This window comes from Bos taurus, chromosome 29 (genome assembly GCF_002263795.3).
Source record: "Bos taurus isolate L1 Dominette 01449 registration number 42190680 breed Hereford chromosome 29, ARS-UCD2.0, whole genome shotgun sequence".
Lineage (NCBI taxonomy): Eukaryota > Metazoa > Chordata > Mammalia > Artiodactyla > Bovidae > Bos > Bos taurus.
The window spans coordinates 9,246,408-9,263,174 of record NC_037356.1 but is presented as its reverse complement, the minus strand read 5'-3'; positions in this window follow the sequence as shown (position 1 = coordinate 9,263,174).

Below are 16,767 nucleotides of genomic sequence, written 5' to 3'. Positions count from 1 at the left end.
AGAGATCAAATTGCCAACATCTGCTGGATCATCGAAAAAGCAAGAGAGTTCCAGAAAAACATCTATTTCTGCTTTATTGACTGTGCCAAAGCCTTTGACTGTGTGGATCACAATAAGCTGTGGAAGATGAAATCTTCAAGAGATGGGAATACCAGACCACCTGACCTACCTCTTGAAAAACCTGTATGCAGGTCAGGAAGCAACAGTTAGAACTGGACATGGAACAACAGACTGGTTCCAAATAGGGAGAGGAGTACGTCAAGGCTGTATATCGTCACCCTGCTTATTTAGCTTATATGCAGAGTACATCATGAGAAACACTGGGCTGGAAGAAGCACAAGCTGGAATCAAGATTGCCGGGAGAAATATCAACAACCTCAGATATGCAGATGACACCACCCTTATGGCAGAAAGTGAAGAGGAACTAAAAAGCCTCTTGGTGAAAGAGGAGAGTGAAAAAGTTGGCTTAAAGCTCAAGATTCAGAAAACGAAGATCATGGCATCTGGTCCCATCACTTCATGGGAAATAGATGGGGAAACAGTGTCAGACTTTATTTTTTGGGGCTCCAAAATCACTGCAGATGATGATTGCAGCCATGAAACTAAAAGAGGCTTACTCCTTGGAAGGAAAGTTATGACCAACCTAGACAGCATATTCAAAAGCAGAGACATTACTTTGCCAGCAAAGGTCCGTCTAGTCAAGGCTATGGTTTTTCCTGTGGTCATGTATGGATGTGAGAGTTGGACTGTGAAGAAAGCTGAGCGCCAAAGAATTGATGCTTTTGAACTGTGGTGTTGGAGAAGACTCTTGAGAGTCCCTTGGACTGCAAGGAGATCCAACCAGTCCATTCTAAAGGAGATCAGTCCTGGGTGTTCTTTGGAAGAAATGATGATAAAGCTGAAACTCCAATATTTTGGCCACCTCGTGCGAAGAGTTGACTCATTGGAAAAGACTGATTCTGGGAGGGATTGGGGGCAGGAGGAGAAGGGGATGACAGAGGATGAGATGGTTGGATGGCATCACCAACTCGATGGATGTGAGTTTGAGTGAACTCTGGGAGTTGGTGATGGACAGGGAGGCCTGGTGTGCTGCAATTCATGGGGTCGCAAAGAGTTGGGCACAACTGAGCAACTGAACTGAAATGATGATACCTAAGTGCCAAGTTGGCATGTATGATAGAAAAGGAGAGCGCTGTTGGTCCCAACAGCTTCCATACCATCATGTCTCCTGCTTCTACTGCAGTTGTAGCCACTAATGTGCCATCTGCTGAAGTTTCTACCAGACCTGGAACTTCACCCCTATCTGTATCCATGTCCTGAGAAAAGGCTTCCAAAGTTAATTTCAAGCTGGATGAGCAGCCAACTGATGCCATATCCCTATTGTAGTTTTTTGGGGTGAGGCAGGGTGCTCACTAGGACAGGTGAGCCTTCTGCAGCATAATTTGAACGACAGGAAGACGAAGTCCCTGTGTGGTTTTGTTTCTTGAACAATGGGATCCAAGGACTGGCATTCCTACACTATGCATCTACCCAGGGCTAGATGCTTGATCTAAACTCCCTCTTTTGTCATTCGCCTCAGGTAGTCAGTCCAGCAGTATGAAGAGCCACAAATTCTCCCTTTAATTCCACATTGTGGAGCCCATTTTCTTGCTCAATTACAACTACACTTGCAATAGCAAGGGAAGGTGCACATTTAGCTCACCTGGACCTCCAATCCAAAAAGGAACAAGAAACCCTGTTCAGTGGTGGTGTTAAGCACTGACACTCTCCATGCATGCCAACATTATGCTCACTGCCCCGAGGGAGCCAAGGTCATGACACACGCGTGGGTAAGGGACACGTGATTCTTGTCTATGGAGATCAGAACGAAGTCTTCCCCGAGCCCATTGTGCTTTGGAATCTGTTGTGCTTTGTGGGCCTCACATACCCAGCTCTTTGAAAAGAAATGTGGAATAATCCAAGAGGGACAGCATGCTATTGATCTTGTTTCTAGTCCTGAAGGCAGGGTCAGCTACATAATTTGCAGGGCCTAGTGCAAAATGAAAATGCAAGCCTCTTGTTTAAGCAGCAGGAAAAATGTAAGATGCTGAAATTCTAAGCTTTTCCCCTTCTGTGATTTCTTAACTTGTATTTTTAAAATTTTCAATGCCACTCCAAGTTAAACTTCTATCAACACAAATTTTATTATTCATCTTTATATTATATAGCAACAGTTTTAAGTGCAAACAAAAGCATTTAACTCCTTTGTGGAATCATTGAAATTACACAATTGGTATTTTGTAGCTCATGCATTCATGTGTATTTACTAGTGCAGTGGGAATGTTGGGCAAAAGTAACTCAGCTTTTTATTTCACTTCTTGGTACAATATATTCTACCAACATGCCCTGTGTTTGATGTACTGATGTGTAAGGACAAACTGAAAGGAAGATAAACTGTTGATTGCCCTATCTCCATTTTCTTCAACGTCATAAACTGTGGTGCAAGTAGTTGGCTAATAAGGGCTTCCCAGGTGGTGCAGCGGTAAAGAATCTGCATGACAATGCAGGAGACTCTATCAAGAGAGTCTTGAGTCTCTCTTGAGTTGCAGGTGCAACCCCTCAGTCGGGAAGATCCCCTGAAGAAGGAAATGGCAACCCATTCCTGTATTCTAGCCTGGAAAATTCCATGGACAGAGGAACCTGGAGGGCTACACTTCATGGGGTCGTAAAGAATCAGATGCAACTGAGCACACAGTTGGCTAATGTGAGGAACTGATAAGAATAGGGTTTCTTGGTTGTTTGACTTTCCTAAAATGTCTTATCTTTGTTGAAAACAAATGTCAAGATGGGACAACAGAGCATCATGCTAAGCATCTTCCTGATCTCAGTGTTCGGCACGACTGCATTGGTCACACGCTCGTGAAGCTGACCCTGCCGGGGGCTGACCTGAAACCCCGTGCCTCCCTTTTCCCAGCAGCTCCACGTGGTACTGACATCTCTGTTGACAGGTTCTCATTTCTTTTACGAACTATTCAGTCTTGTTACCAGTCTCTTTCTGTTGGCGTCTTTGGTCCATTTAAATAAAATGAATAGGACAGTTATCCATGTCCCTGTGGTCCCGCATTTGCCCCAAAGAAAAGCAATTGTGTTTCTTTTAGCAGTAGGAAATCGGGGAGAAGCTGGGAACCATACTGTACTCTGTGGGGAGGAGACCAGAGTCCCAAGAAACGGGTTAAAAAAGGACTAGGTGTATCATTCTACTACAAAGTAATGATTATAAAGGTTGTTTTTTTTTGTTTGTTTTTTTAAGCAAATGCCTGAGAAGGGCAGAGGTCTAAAGAATTAATGGTCACCTTGTCCAAACATTCTTAAAGAATTAAAGTGTTCACTTGAGGCAAAGGGGACAGTCATTCTGCTTAATCTCATCTTCAAACTAGGATGAGGTAATCTAGGATGTAATTTTTGAACCTAAAAAAAAATATGCTACCCACAGTGAGACACAGCCTATATATAGTATATCCCAATCACACACACATATAAGTTCCATGAGTCAATCACACAAAAGTTCCATTAAATGATACACTTTACATGTATTCTGAAATTTTCTTTTTTTCTTGTAATTTTGTTGAGACTCACTACATTGATTAACCAGCTCGATAATGGATCTCAGTCCACAGTTTGAAACACACTGATCTAGAGGAAATGAGTCTAGACGGCTTTTACAAAGGAGACTGGGAGCAGAACTCACATTTTACAAGCAAAAGTAAAAAAATACTACATGGTCTCTTTAACCACTGAACGTATCTCTAACCCTGTAAAGTTTCTAATTTCCCCTACTTTCATTTATCACCTGTGGGTTTCCCCTGTTGTCATTTTGGAATTGAGCTGGTGGATTTCTGAAGAGATTCTTGGTATTTTGTGGTTAGTTTCTGATGTAGACCAAGACTTCGGATGTAAAAGCAGACTCATTTCACCGTCCTCACTTCAGTCACCCCAGGCTGATGCGAAATGTGTTGGGTGGGCCAAAAAGTTCATGTGGGTTTTTAAGCCACATGGAGAAACCCGAATGAACGTTTTTGGCTAACCTGATAACAAGTTGGTTGATTTCTGTGACATTTTTGTGTGATGAGTTGAGGGAGTGTGCATTTGTGTTTAATTCTAAAACTAATCATAGGTTGTCAGAAAATCCTTGTGAGAAATGTCTAACACTGTATTGGCCATTATTTGATTTTTTTGGATGCAAAATCACTTTTAAAAAATTATTTATTTTTAGCTACGCTGGGTCTTTGTTGCTGCATACAAGTGTTCTCTAGTTGCGGCAAGCGGGAGCTACTCTTGGTTGCGTTGTGAGGGCTTATTGCAGTGGCTTCTCCTGGTGGAGCCCAGGCTCTAGGCTCTCAACCTTTGGTAGCTTCGGTACACAGGCTCAGTAGTTGCCCTCCAGGCTCTAGAGCACAGGCTCAGTAGTTAACCGTGCACAGGCTTAGCTGCTCTGCAGCACGTGGAATATTCCCAGACCACAGATGGAACCCATGTCCCCTGCATTGGCAGGCGAATTCTTAACCACTGGACCACCAGGGAAGTCCACAACATCACTTTTTAAACTGCTAAAATTTTGCATAAAAAAATATTTATCTTTCTGAAAGACTAATTGCAAAGCAAGGTTTCATAATCCCAGCTCTGAGTAGCTTACCTATGTCACTGCATTGTTTGCCTCAAGTCCCGGAATAAAGCTGGTTGCCACAGTGATTGTTAACTCTTGCAAGTCAAAACCCTTTGTGAAGCACCCTCTAAAATAATAATTTATTACCTTTGCCTTAAAGTGTGAACTCCTAGTAGACAGGAGAGAATCACTTATGAATAACTTAATTGGCCAGGTGTGCAAAGCATTTCATTAATCAGGTCACTGTATTAACTTGTGCCCTGCGATGGTTGCCACATGCTGGTCTGTGGAAAGAGTGTGTGCACCAGACTCATTACAGAGTATATGACTTATCTCTGAGTCGCAACTTGAGAGAGTCAAATTCAGTATTTAAAAAAAAGAACAACTCACCCAGGTGATCCTGATACACAGATTGTGCTTACCTTAAGCCAGCCCCCCACAACTTTCCATAGTCATCTGAAACTTTCTCATGTGGCTAACCAGTACCTCCCAGACGCGTGTTCAGGGTTACTGGTGGGAATGGAGGGGAATTGTTAACAGTTCTGCTGTCTGCCGAGTCACCTCTGTGTCTGGGATTTAGCACTGTTTCTGTCCCAGGTCTCAGACTGGGACCTGACTCGGCTTCCTGCTAGGACTCCCCTCTTTCTATAGCCTTTCTCTCTAGCCTTATGGGCCACAGCCAAGATCAGGACATCCAAGAAAGCAGCTGTAAATAGGCTGGAGGTTGGCAGGGACAGTTCAAGGCCCCACGTAGACGGGTCTCTCTCTTCTCCGGGGCCAGGGTCCCCACTTAGCCAATGCCCTTTCTCTTTTCTTCTGGTGGCCTTGAAAGGCTTGGGCAGAGGCTTTCCAGGAAGTCAAGTTGTTTTCTGCATTCGATTAAATGTTTATAAAGAATTTCTACCTCCCTGAGTCACTGCCTGTCTTCTACTTCCCTTCATATTATCTCTTGTTGAAGCTCTCATTTTAGCATCCCACAGAAATGCATGCACTGTTGTGTTTCCCTATGTTATGAAATCAGTGCTAGAGAAAGAGCTATTGAAACACACAAGTGTTTCCTTAGTTTTTGAATCTCAATCTCAACACACTGGCTCATAGTAGACATTCAACAAAATTCGAAATGAATGAAAAATGAGCTAAACTTCTCTGGTGATCCAGTGGTAGAGAATCCACCTACCAATGCAGGGCACAGGGGTTTGATCTCTGGTCCAGGAAGACTCCACATGTCATGGGACAACTAAGCCTGTGAGCCACAAATACTGAGCCTATGCACTGCAAGTAATGGAGCTAGTTCACTGAGAGCCCCTGTTTCATAACCAGAGAAGCCACTGCAATGAGAAGCCCACGTACCACAGCTGGAGGGTGGCCCCCCTCACGCCAAGAAAGACCCAGTGCAGCCAAAAAATAAGAAGTAAAAAAATGTTTAATGTTGAAAGAAAAACCAAAACCCAAGAAAAATGAGCTAAGAAATCTTTGCTTAAGTGAATTTCTAATGGGTTTCAGGCATATGGGCTACAAACACACACACTCACAAACACACACTCAGTTTATGAACAGAGACATGAACACCACTAAGCCTTTGTAAAGCTGTCCTGGGAAAAAAAAAAAAAAAAGATTTGTGCATCACTGGCCTTAATATTCTTAACCCCTAGCACATACAATGCCTGGCTTCTATTTTCTTTAGCAATGTTTTCCAAATTTTAACATGCATCAGAATCATCGGGAAGGTTTGGTAAATCCCACATTGCTGAGCCCCATCCCAGAGTGTCTTATTCGGTAGGTTTGGGGTGGGGGCCAGAGAGTTTGCATTTTTAAAAGGATCATGAGTCTGTTGATGCTGTTGGCCCAGGGACCACACTTTGAAAACCACTGAATTTTCCATCATAGTAGCTGTACTATTAGTTGAGTACTGACCATCTTATTCCCTACCATGTACTATGCTAAGTTCCTTATATGAATTATTTTACTTACCATTCAACAACTTCATGAAGAATAAATTATTGTCCCAATTTTACAAATGAGGAATCGGAGGAGTAACGTTGTTAAATACTTTGCCGCAGTGTTGTAAGTGGCAGGCAGGGCTAAGATGTGAACTAATTTCTAACTCCAGGGCCCCTGGTTATAGGCATGATGACAGACAACATAGTTTATGTGTTTTAAGTAAATATCCGACAATGTGCAGACCAGTAATTCCTCAGACGGATGCCAAGTCATATCTACCCCTGGACAGCTACCAAACACCAGCTCTACTGGAGCAAGGGGCCTGATCACCCTTGTTCCTTTTTTCCTTTTTTATATCTAGAGCCTAGAAACAAACTCTCCCATTCTAAGTGCGCAATAAATCGATACGTGTTTAAAAATTAGTGCATATTTAAAGCATCTAGTTCTGGCAAAAAAATCCTTTTCTGAATAAAGGAGGAACATGTTCACCTGTACAGAATGAGTGTTCAGATTCTTGAGTAGTGGTGGTAGGCATTTACTTTACTCCAGCATTAAGACCTCTGAATGGGCTTCCCTGGTGGCTCAGTGGTGAAGAATCTGCCTGAGTGCAGGGAACACGGGTTTGATTCCTGGTCTGGAAAGATCCCACATACCATGAGACAGTTAAGCCCACACACCACAACTACTGAGCCGGGACTCTATAGCCTGACAGCCACAGCTACTGAAGCCCACGTGCCTAGAGCCTGTGCTCTGCAACAAGAGAAACCACTGGAATGAGTTGCGGTGAGCCGCACTAAAGAGGAGCCCCTGCTCACTGCAACTGGAGAAGGCCCGCATGTTGCCACAAAGACCCAGCACAGCCATAAAATAAATACATTTAAAAAGAAATTGTCATTTAAGAAAAAAAAAAAAAGACCTCTGAACTAGAAAGCTCTAGTATGTATAAGATTACACGGGTTGGTGTTTCTCAAAGGGCAGTTCCCAGACCAGCAGCATTAGCATCACTTGGGAACTTGCCTAGGGGCTGCCAGACTTAGCAATAAGATACAGGATGCCAAATTAAGTTTGAATTTCAGATAAAACAATAAATAATGCAATACTTAGCAACAAGCGTGTGTGTGTTCAGTTTCTTGGTCATGTCCGACTCTGTGACCCCCACGGACTGTACAGACCACCAGGCTCCCCTGTCCCTGGGATTCTCCAGGCAAGAATACTGGAGTGTGTTGCCATTTCCTCCTCCAGGGGATCTTCCCTACCCAGGGATGGAACCCGTGTCTCTTGAGTCTCCTGCATTGGCAGGTGGGTTCTCTACTACTGCGCCTCCTAGGAAGCCCCACTTACAACATACTTATAATTAAAAGTTATTCACGATTTATCTGAAATTCACATTAAAGATATTGGCAACTCTTAACTGGTTAGAAATTAAAATTGTCTAACTCCAGACCTGCTGAATCAAGTCTGGAAGCCCATCCATCAGTGTTTGAACAAACCCTACAGTTGATTCTGTCAAACTTGAGAGTGAAAACCACTGCTTTGTTGACCTAAAGCAGGCTCAGCCGAATCTGGCCCGCAGTCCTTGGGGTCAAGTTTTCAGGACACAGCCACACCCTTCATTTTACTTATTTTACTTACTGTCTTATGTATATACTTTTAAGTTCCCTGCCCTCTGGGAACTTATATTCTAGTTGTGGGTGGTTGTGTTAATTCTATCCTCAGCTTTAATTAACAACGAAGTCAGCTAAAATTGGATTAAACAATAAAGGAATGTATTATCTTGCATAACCAGAAGCACAGAAGGAGGGTGTTCTCTGGGGCTGCTTGGTTCCACAAGTCTTGGTGTTACAAGGGCATGTCAGCACAAAGACCTTCCAGCTCAGGAAGCCCAAAACATTTGCTACCTGGCCTTTTACAGAAAAACATTTATTTGACCTTGACCTATTTATTGACCTTGTCAATTTTTCAGTTGACAGAAGCATGTCCTCAGCCTTCTCTAACAGGTGCTGGAAGCTGGGACAGCACAGATGCTGAGGTTCTGAATTTATGGAAAAGTCCCTTCTAAGCTCCCACGCAGGCATTGCTGTGGTCTTTAGCTCCTAGTGGGGAAGCTGGCAGAAGAGGGGTGAGTGAGCAGATAAAGGAGAGTGCCTAGTGCCAGAACACCTGGCTGTGTGCACCCTCTGCTGGAGAGTTGGCAGAATATTCTGGAACACAGACCATCTCAACAAACGTGCAGAGAATCTACTATCCGCACGGTACTGGGGAGCAAACAGTCCTTTTCCTGAAGGGTTCACAGCAGGAATAGTCAGGCTTGGGGACTTCCCTGGTGGTCCAGTGGCTACGCTCCCAATGCAAAGTGCTCGGGTTCGATCCCTGGTCAGGGAACTAGATCCCACATGCTGTGACTAAAGAGATTGCTTGTGCCACAACTAAGACCCAGCACAGCCAAACAAATAAGTAAATATTCAAAAGTATAGTCTCCCTAATTAGATCTTTATGACATCTAATCAAGTGTCAAATGCAGACATACTCAGTGATTATCAATATACTTCCATTTGTTCAGCAAATGAGATGCTTCAGTTCAGTTCAGTTCAGTTGCTCAGTTGTGTCCAACTCTTTGTGACCCCATGAACTGCAGCACACCAGGCCTCCCTGTCCATCACCAACTCCCGGAGTCCACCCAAACCCATGTCCATTGAGTTGGTGATGCCACCCAGCCATCTCATCCTCTGTCATCCCCTTCTCCTCCTGCCCTCAATCTTTCCCAGCATCAGGGTCTTTTCAAATGAGTCAGTTCTTCACATCAGGTGGCCAAAGTATTGGAGTTTCAGCTTCAACATCAGTCTTTCCAAAGAACACCCAGGACTGATCTCCTTTAGGATGGACTGGTTGGATCTCCTTGCTGTCCAAGGGATTCTCAAGAGTCTTCTCCAACACCACGGTTCAAAAGCATCAATTCTTCGGCATGTACTAGAGGGTAGATGCTGAGCTTGTCACCAGAGATACAGCAGCAGGCAAACCAGACACGTGCTCTGCCCTCTTGGAGCTTATATCCTAGTGAGAGTTGTGTTCATTAGAACATCAGCTGTAACAACAAAGTTATTTTTATCTCTTTACTCTGCCTTCTTGATTGTGTTTTTTTCTCAGATTGTTCTTAGGTTGTTTCAAGATGATTGCTCCAACTCCAGGTGTCATTTTCAGATATATCAAACAGAGAGAGAAAGTGACCAACTTTTCGTGTGACTTTCTTAAGACCAAGAAATCTTTCTCAAAAGCTCGCAGCAGACTTCCTCTCAGGTGTTGCTGACCAGAATTGGGTTATAGGATTGACCCTAAAACAGTCACTGCCAAAGGAATGGAAATTTGTCAATTAGATTAAGCAGGGTCTTCTTCTGGGGCTCCTGAGTCTTACAGAGGAGGGGTTCCTGAACCAAACTGTGGTTAACAAGGAAGAAGGGGGGAAATGGATGTTAAACAGATAACTACCAGTATTCATTATAGGGAAGGAAAATTAATCAATAAAAGGTGATTACAGATAGTGACAGAACTCCATAGAAGTTACCTTTTGCTGCATAACAAAACATCTCAAATTTATTTATCTTATGATTCTGTTTGGGCTGAGCTCAGCTGAGTGATTCTTCTGGTCTTGACAGGGTTCACTCCTGTGTCTGATGAGCTTCAAGTCAGGTAGCTCTGCTCCTGGGGTTTGACTGGTTGTTGGCTAAGGTAATGAGGCCAGATGTCTCTTGTTATCCAGTGAGCTATCCTTGGGCTGTTCCTGCAGCAGACTGACAAAGTTCCAAGAACTAGAGCATCCGCTTGCAAATATTTTTTGAGGTGTGGGCATGGAAAGGGCATAACATCACTTCTGTTGTATTCTTTTGCTCAGATCAAGTAAGAAGGCTAAGAGGGTAAACAGACAGACTCTGTCTCTGGAAAGTCATACTGCACGATCATGGACACAGGAAGAGGAACAATTTGTGCTATTTTTGCAATCTACTTGGTTTGGGAAGATCCGCTGGAGGAGGGCATGGCAACCCACTCCAGCGTACTCGCCTGGCGAGTCCCATGGTCAGAGGAGCCTGGCAGGCTACAGTCCACGGCGCTGCAAAGAGTCAGACACAACTGAAGTGACTTAGCATGTACAGATTCACAGGTGAGAAGATGAGTAACAGCAGAAAGCCATTCAGATCTCCCTTCAGGACAGAACTATCACGTGGAAAGTTTTAAACCACCAATATATCTTTTTCTGAGCTGAACTTCTTGTACCATATGATTGGTATTAATGATTTGTTTTAGGCATTAGAAGTTCAGAGGCTGTGAGGCTGTTACTGAAAACAATAATGTTAAAGAGGTAGAGGCTCACGGAATATTCACTGATGGTAATTTTAAAGATTATACAGTCCACTTCCTTTTCTCACTTTTATAAAATCAGATTTTGTTATTAATATAATATAGGCATATATACAATTTTAAAAAATCAAATATGGTAAAAACGTTTTTAAGCAAAATACTGTGGTTTTCTGCGCATGATCTATTCCCCAGAAGCAAGCACTTTCAACATTCTTAGCTACTTCTTCTTCTATTTACCCTGTACCTATACGCAATTGTTGTTCTATCCTGATTCATTCATTAGTTTTGGCATATTTTGACTATGTTAGAAAAGGATTTTAGCTATCCACACGTCCTTTCTTTTTCTCTCATCTTTCTAAAAAATAAATTTACTTTATAAAGCATAATTGATTTACAATGTTGTGCTAATTTCTGTTGATACAGTAAAGTGATTCATATTCATATTATTTTTCCATTGTTCTCCTATCTTCTTAACGTTGTCTAGTTAACCCACATTTGGAATTTTTATTAAGATAGTGGTAACAGGCTAAATAATGCTCTCCCCAAATAGCCAGGTCCTAATCCCTAACCCTAAATAGTCAGGACCTGTGGATGTTACTTTATTTGGCAAAAGAGATTTTGCCAATGTGATTAAGCTAAGGATCTTGAGATGGGAGATTACGTTGAATTATTTCATTGGATATTAAATGCCATCACAAGTATCTTTTTAAAAGGGAAGCAGAGTGACATCTGACAGAAGAGGCAATGTGAGGGCTGAAGCAAGAAGCCCCTCTGCTGACTCTAAAAATGGAGAAAGCCAAGAACTCAGCTCAAGGATCTGGATGAGGCAAGAGAACAGATTCTCCCCTAGAGCCTCTGGATGACAACTACAGCCTCGGTGACAACTTGTTTTCAGCCAGGGGAAATTGATTTCAGCCTTCTGACCTCTGGAACAGTAAGAGAATGCTTGCTGCTTTAAGCCAGCAAATTTGTGGCATTTTGTTACAGCAGCCATACAGAACAAATACATTCACGTAAATATTGTTGGGTGCTAAGTCATTTTATTGGCATTGGCCTACATAACTGCCTCTTTTTCGGCTTTAGTATGACTATCTGACTTAGGCTAAGGCTTCCTCCATCCACCAACTCCAGGAAACACCTCTCTCTATAACTTTTCATGTTGTCAGACATGTCAAATAATTGATTCATTTTTTTTTCTAACTGAAAAAAAGATCCCTTTCAAGAAATTCCTGAATTGGGTGCTCTGGGCTTTATCTACTGGAACTTATCTTGCCATCACTTTTGAAATTCTCTTTTTCCTTCTCCTTAGTGGAATCTCTAGTGTTCTGAATCTGGATCTCGTCTCAGGTCTTCCTCTTTATTGTTTCTTCCCTTGTTTGGGAGGAGAACATCCAGTAACTTACTGAGAAAAGGATATATGGGAGGCAATTTTTTTTTTTTTTTTAGATTTTACAAGTCTGAAAATATCTTTCCTTGCATCCATGCTCAGTCGGCTCAGTCATGTCTGGCTCTTTGTGATTCCATGGACCATTGCCTGCCAGGCTCCTCTGTCCATCTAATATTTCAGGCAAGAATACTAGGTGGGTTGCTATTTCCTTCTCCAGGACATCTTTCCTGGCCAGGGATGGAACCCGAAGCTCCTGTGTCTCCTGCATTGTCAGGTAGATTCTTTACCACCGTGCCATCTGGGAAGCCCAGTCTGTCCTATACTTGGATTGTGGTGTTGGAGAAGACTCTTGAGAGTCCCTTGGACTGCAAGGAGATCAACCAGTCCATTCTGAAGGAGATCAGCCCTGAGATTTCTTTGGAAGGAATGATGCTAGAGCTGAAACTCCAGTACTTTGGCCACCTCATGTGAAGAGTTGACTCATTGGAAAAGACTCTGATGCTGGGAGGGATTGGGGGCAGGAGAAGAAGGGGACGACAAAGGATGAGATGGCTGGATAGCATCACTGACTCAATGGACGTGAGTCTGGGTGAACTCCAGGAGTTGGTGATGGACAGGGAGGCCTGGTGTGCTGCGATTCATGGGGTTGCAAAGAGTCGGACAGGACTGAGTGACTGATCTGATCTGATTGAGTTCAATATAGGAAATAATTCACACTCAGAATAATGAAGGCACTTTTAGCTTTTAGCTTTCAAGGTTGCTACACAGAGGTCAATTCACTTTGGCCTGCAATCATTGTATATAATTTTTTATTTTAGCTTCATGGAATCTCTATTTAGTTCCATGTTCTGAAATTTCATGAGGATGAGCCTTGGTGTGGGTTCTGTTTATATTGGTGGGTAGTCAGTGAGCCTTTTTCCTTCTGGAGAGTCATATCCTACAGCTCTGGGATCTTAATAAATAGTATTTATTTGATAATTTACTGTCCAGTGTTTTTTTATTCTTTAAAGAATTCCCACTAAGTCAAATACTGAGCCTCCTATACTGATCTTCTAATTAGATCATTTCTCTCTTTATTTCCGTTTCTTTCATTTTCCTCTCTTCCCTGGATAAGTTCCTTGACCTTATCTTACAACCTTCTAAAATTGAAACACTGTCTTCTTAGCCCTCCTGTTTGTAAGTTCTATGGGGTTCTTTCTTGTTCTCTGACTTTCCTCTTTGATACATTCAGTTCGTGTTTCAGTGACACAGTCTGTTTCTCTCTCTGGATAATACCTACAGGGTTTTATTAAGGTCTTTTTGCTCCTTGTGCTATTTTGTTTCTACTGAACCTGCCCCCCTGCTCCCACTGCCCCAAATATTTATTTACCTTGGTCTTTCTCTTTCATGATAGGGAATTTCCTTATACGTGTGTTGATCCTTAGCGGCATGTTCTATTTATAAATAAAAAATGTGGAGAGGCTGTTTACTGGAATGTTTCACTATTTTTAGGCAGTCTGTCAATTTTGTCATTGTAGATTTCAAGATAGCTGTGTCTCTGGGGTGTTCGGTTTTTCCTGAGAAAGATGCTTCAGTCTCCTACCTGGAGTATGTGAGCCTTGATGTCAGTATTTTAGAGTCAGGCAGGGGGAGACCTTCATGGAATCTCCCTGTCCCCACTCCAGGACTAACTTCTTGCTTATAGATACCTTTACATGAGGTTGTTGTTATTTTAATACTATTGTAAATGGTACTGTTTTAAAAAATAGTTTTATTGAAATATAATTCACATACCATACAATTCATCTATTTAAGATGTATAATTCAGGGAATTCCCTGGTGGGCCAGAGATTAGACTCAACATTTTCACTGCCACAGGCTCAAGTTTAATCCCTGGTCGGGGAACTAAGATTCCACAAGCGGAGTAATGGGGTCAGAAACAAAAACAAATCCATTTTATCCAACTAACAGTGGTTTAATAAAGAGGAGTTTCTTTAAAATAAAAAAAGTATAATTCAACGGTCTTTAGTATATTCACAGATATATGCAAACATCACTAATGTTGATTTTATTAACAGATCATTTTCATCACCTCAAAAAGTCTAGGGGAGGGTGAATAGGGCAACTGTTCAACAGGCACAGTGTTCTAGTTTTGCGAGATGAGAAAATTCTACAGATCTGATGCAGGACAAGGTTATCAGTTAATACTACTGTAATGTACACTTAAAAATAGTTACGATTGTTTCCTGGTGACGCAGAGGGTAAAGCGTCTGCCTGCAACGCCGGAGACCTGGGTTCGATCTCTGAGTCAGAAAAATGCCCTGGAGAAGGGCATGGCAACCCACTCCAGTCCTCTTGCCAGGAATATTCCATGGACAGAGGAACCTACTAAGCTTTCCTGTTCATGGGAATCACAAAGAGTCGCATACGACTGAGCAACAAACCCATATGACTTAGCTATTCACCACCATCTCCACATCCACACCTACCCCAGCCAAAAGGAATTGCTAATATACTGTCTTTGTAGATTTCTCTACATACTTCATATGGGTGGAATCATATTTACTATACGAATAATTTTCCGTTGTACAACATACCATATTCTGTTTATCCCTTTAGTCATTGGTGGACATTTGTTTCTACCTTTTGGGTATCATTAATAATGTTGCTATAAGCATTCACATACAAGTTATTTTGTGAACATCTGTTTTCATTTCTCTTGAGTATACACCTAGGAGCAGAATTAATGCTGGCTCTATGTCTAATCGCTTGAGGAACTGTCAATCTGTTTCCCAAAGCAGCTGCACCATCTCATATTCCCACTAGCACTGTATAAGGGTTCCAGATCTGTGCTTCTGACTTTCTGATTCTAGACTTTCAGAGTGTGTGAAGTGTATCTCCTGTGGTTTTTATTTGCATTACTCTAATTACGAGTGGTGTCCAGCATCTTTTCATATGCTCATTGGCTATTTGTATATCTTCCTTGGAGAAATGTCTGTTCAGATGTCTATAGTGAATTGAATAGAGTCCCCCCTACCCCGCCCCTGAATTTATGTCAGTCTGTTAACGGTGAATGTGATCTTTTTGGAACTAGGGTCTTTGCAGATGTAATCAATTTAAGTAAAGGCCATACTGGATTAGGGAGGATTCTAAATATAATGAATGAGGTCTGTATAAGAAGAGACACAAAGACACAGAAGGAGAAACACAATATGAAATGGAGGCAGAGTTTGGAATGAAGGCTTTTAAATCAAGGAATGCCAAAGACTAGTGGCAACTACTTGGGCTTCACTCAAAGCTCAGTAGGTAAAGAATCTACCTGCAATGCAGGAGACCTGGGTTCGATTCCTGGGTCGGGGAGATCCCCTGGAGAAGGAAATGGCAATCCACTCCAGTATTCTTGCCTCGAGAATCCTATGGACAGAGGAGCCTGGCAGGCTACAGTCCCTGGGGTTGCAAGAGTCAGACAAGACTTAGCGACTAAATCAAAACCACCACTACTGGCAACCACTAGAAGTTAGAAGAGAGCCATGGAACTGATTCTTCCTCAAGCCTCCACAGGGCACATTGCTCTCCTGACACCCATCATGACTTTCAGACTCCAGAATTGTAAGAGAATACATTTCTGTTGCTTTAAGTTACCTATCTTGTGGTAATTTTTATGGTGGCCCTAGAAAATTAATACAAGATCCTTTGTCCATTTAAAAATTGGGTTGTCTTTTTAAACTGTAAAAGTCCTTTATCTGACCTAGATACAAGTCCCTTATCAGATATACAGTTTGCAAATACTTTATCCAGTTCTGTGGTGGTCTTTTCACATTTTTGATGATTTCTTTGGAAGCACCAGAGTTTTAATTTTTTTTTTAATTAACTCAATTTTTATGAAATTCAGATGATTTATTTTTTGGCTTTTTGCTCATACTTTTGGTGTTATATCTAAGAATTCTTTGCCAAACCCAAATTAATGAAGATTTACCCCTGTTTTCTTCAAAGAGTTTGATAGTTTTAGTTTTTACATTTAGATCTTTGATCTATTTTGAGTTAATTTTTATATATGGCATTAGGAAAGGGTTCAATTTCATTATTTTGCATGTGACTATCCAGTTGTCCCAGAATCTTTGTTGAAAAGACCTTCCTTCCCCAACTGAATGATCTTGGCACTTCTGTTGAAAATCAGTGGACCACAGACATAACCATTTATTTCTGGATGCTCTATTCTATTCCATTGTTTAACACACTGATTTTTGTCCCAATACTGCACTGTCTCCATTATCATTGCTTTGCTATAACTTACGAAATTGGAAAGCGTTAATTCTCCTTGCTCAGATGCTCAGTCGTGTCTGACTCTTTGCGACCCCATGGTCTATAGCCCACCAGGCTCCTCTGTCCATGAGATTCTCCAGGCAAGAATACTGGAGCGGGTTGCCATTTTCTTCTCCAGGGGATCTTCCTGACACAGAGATCAAGC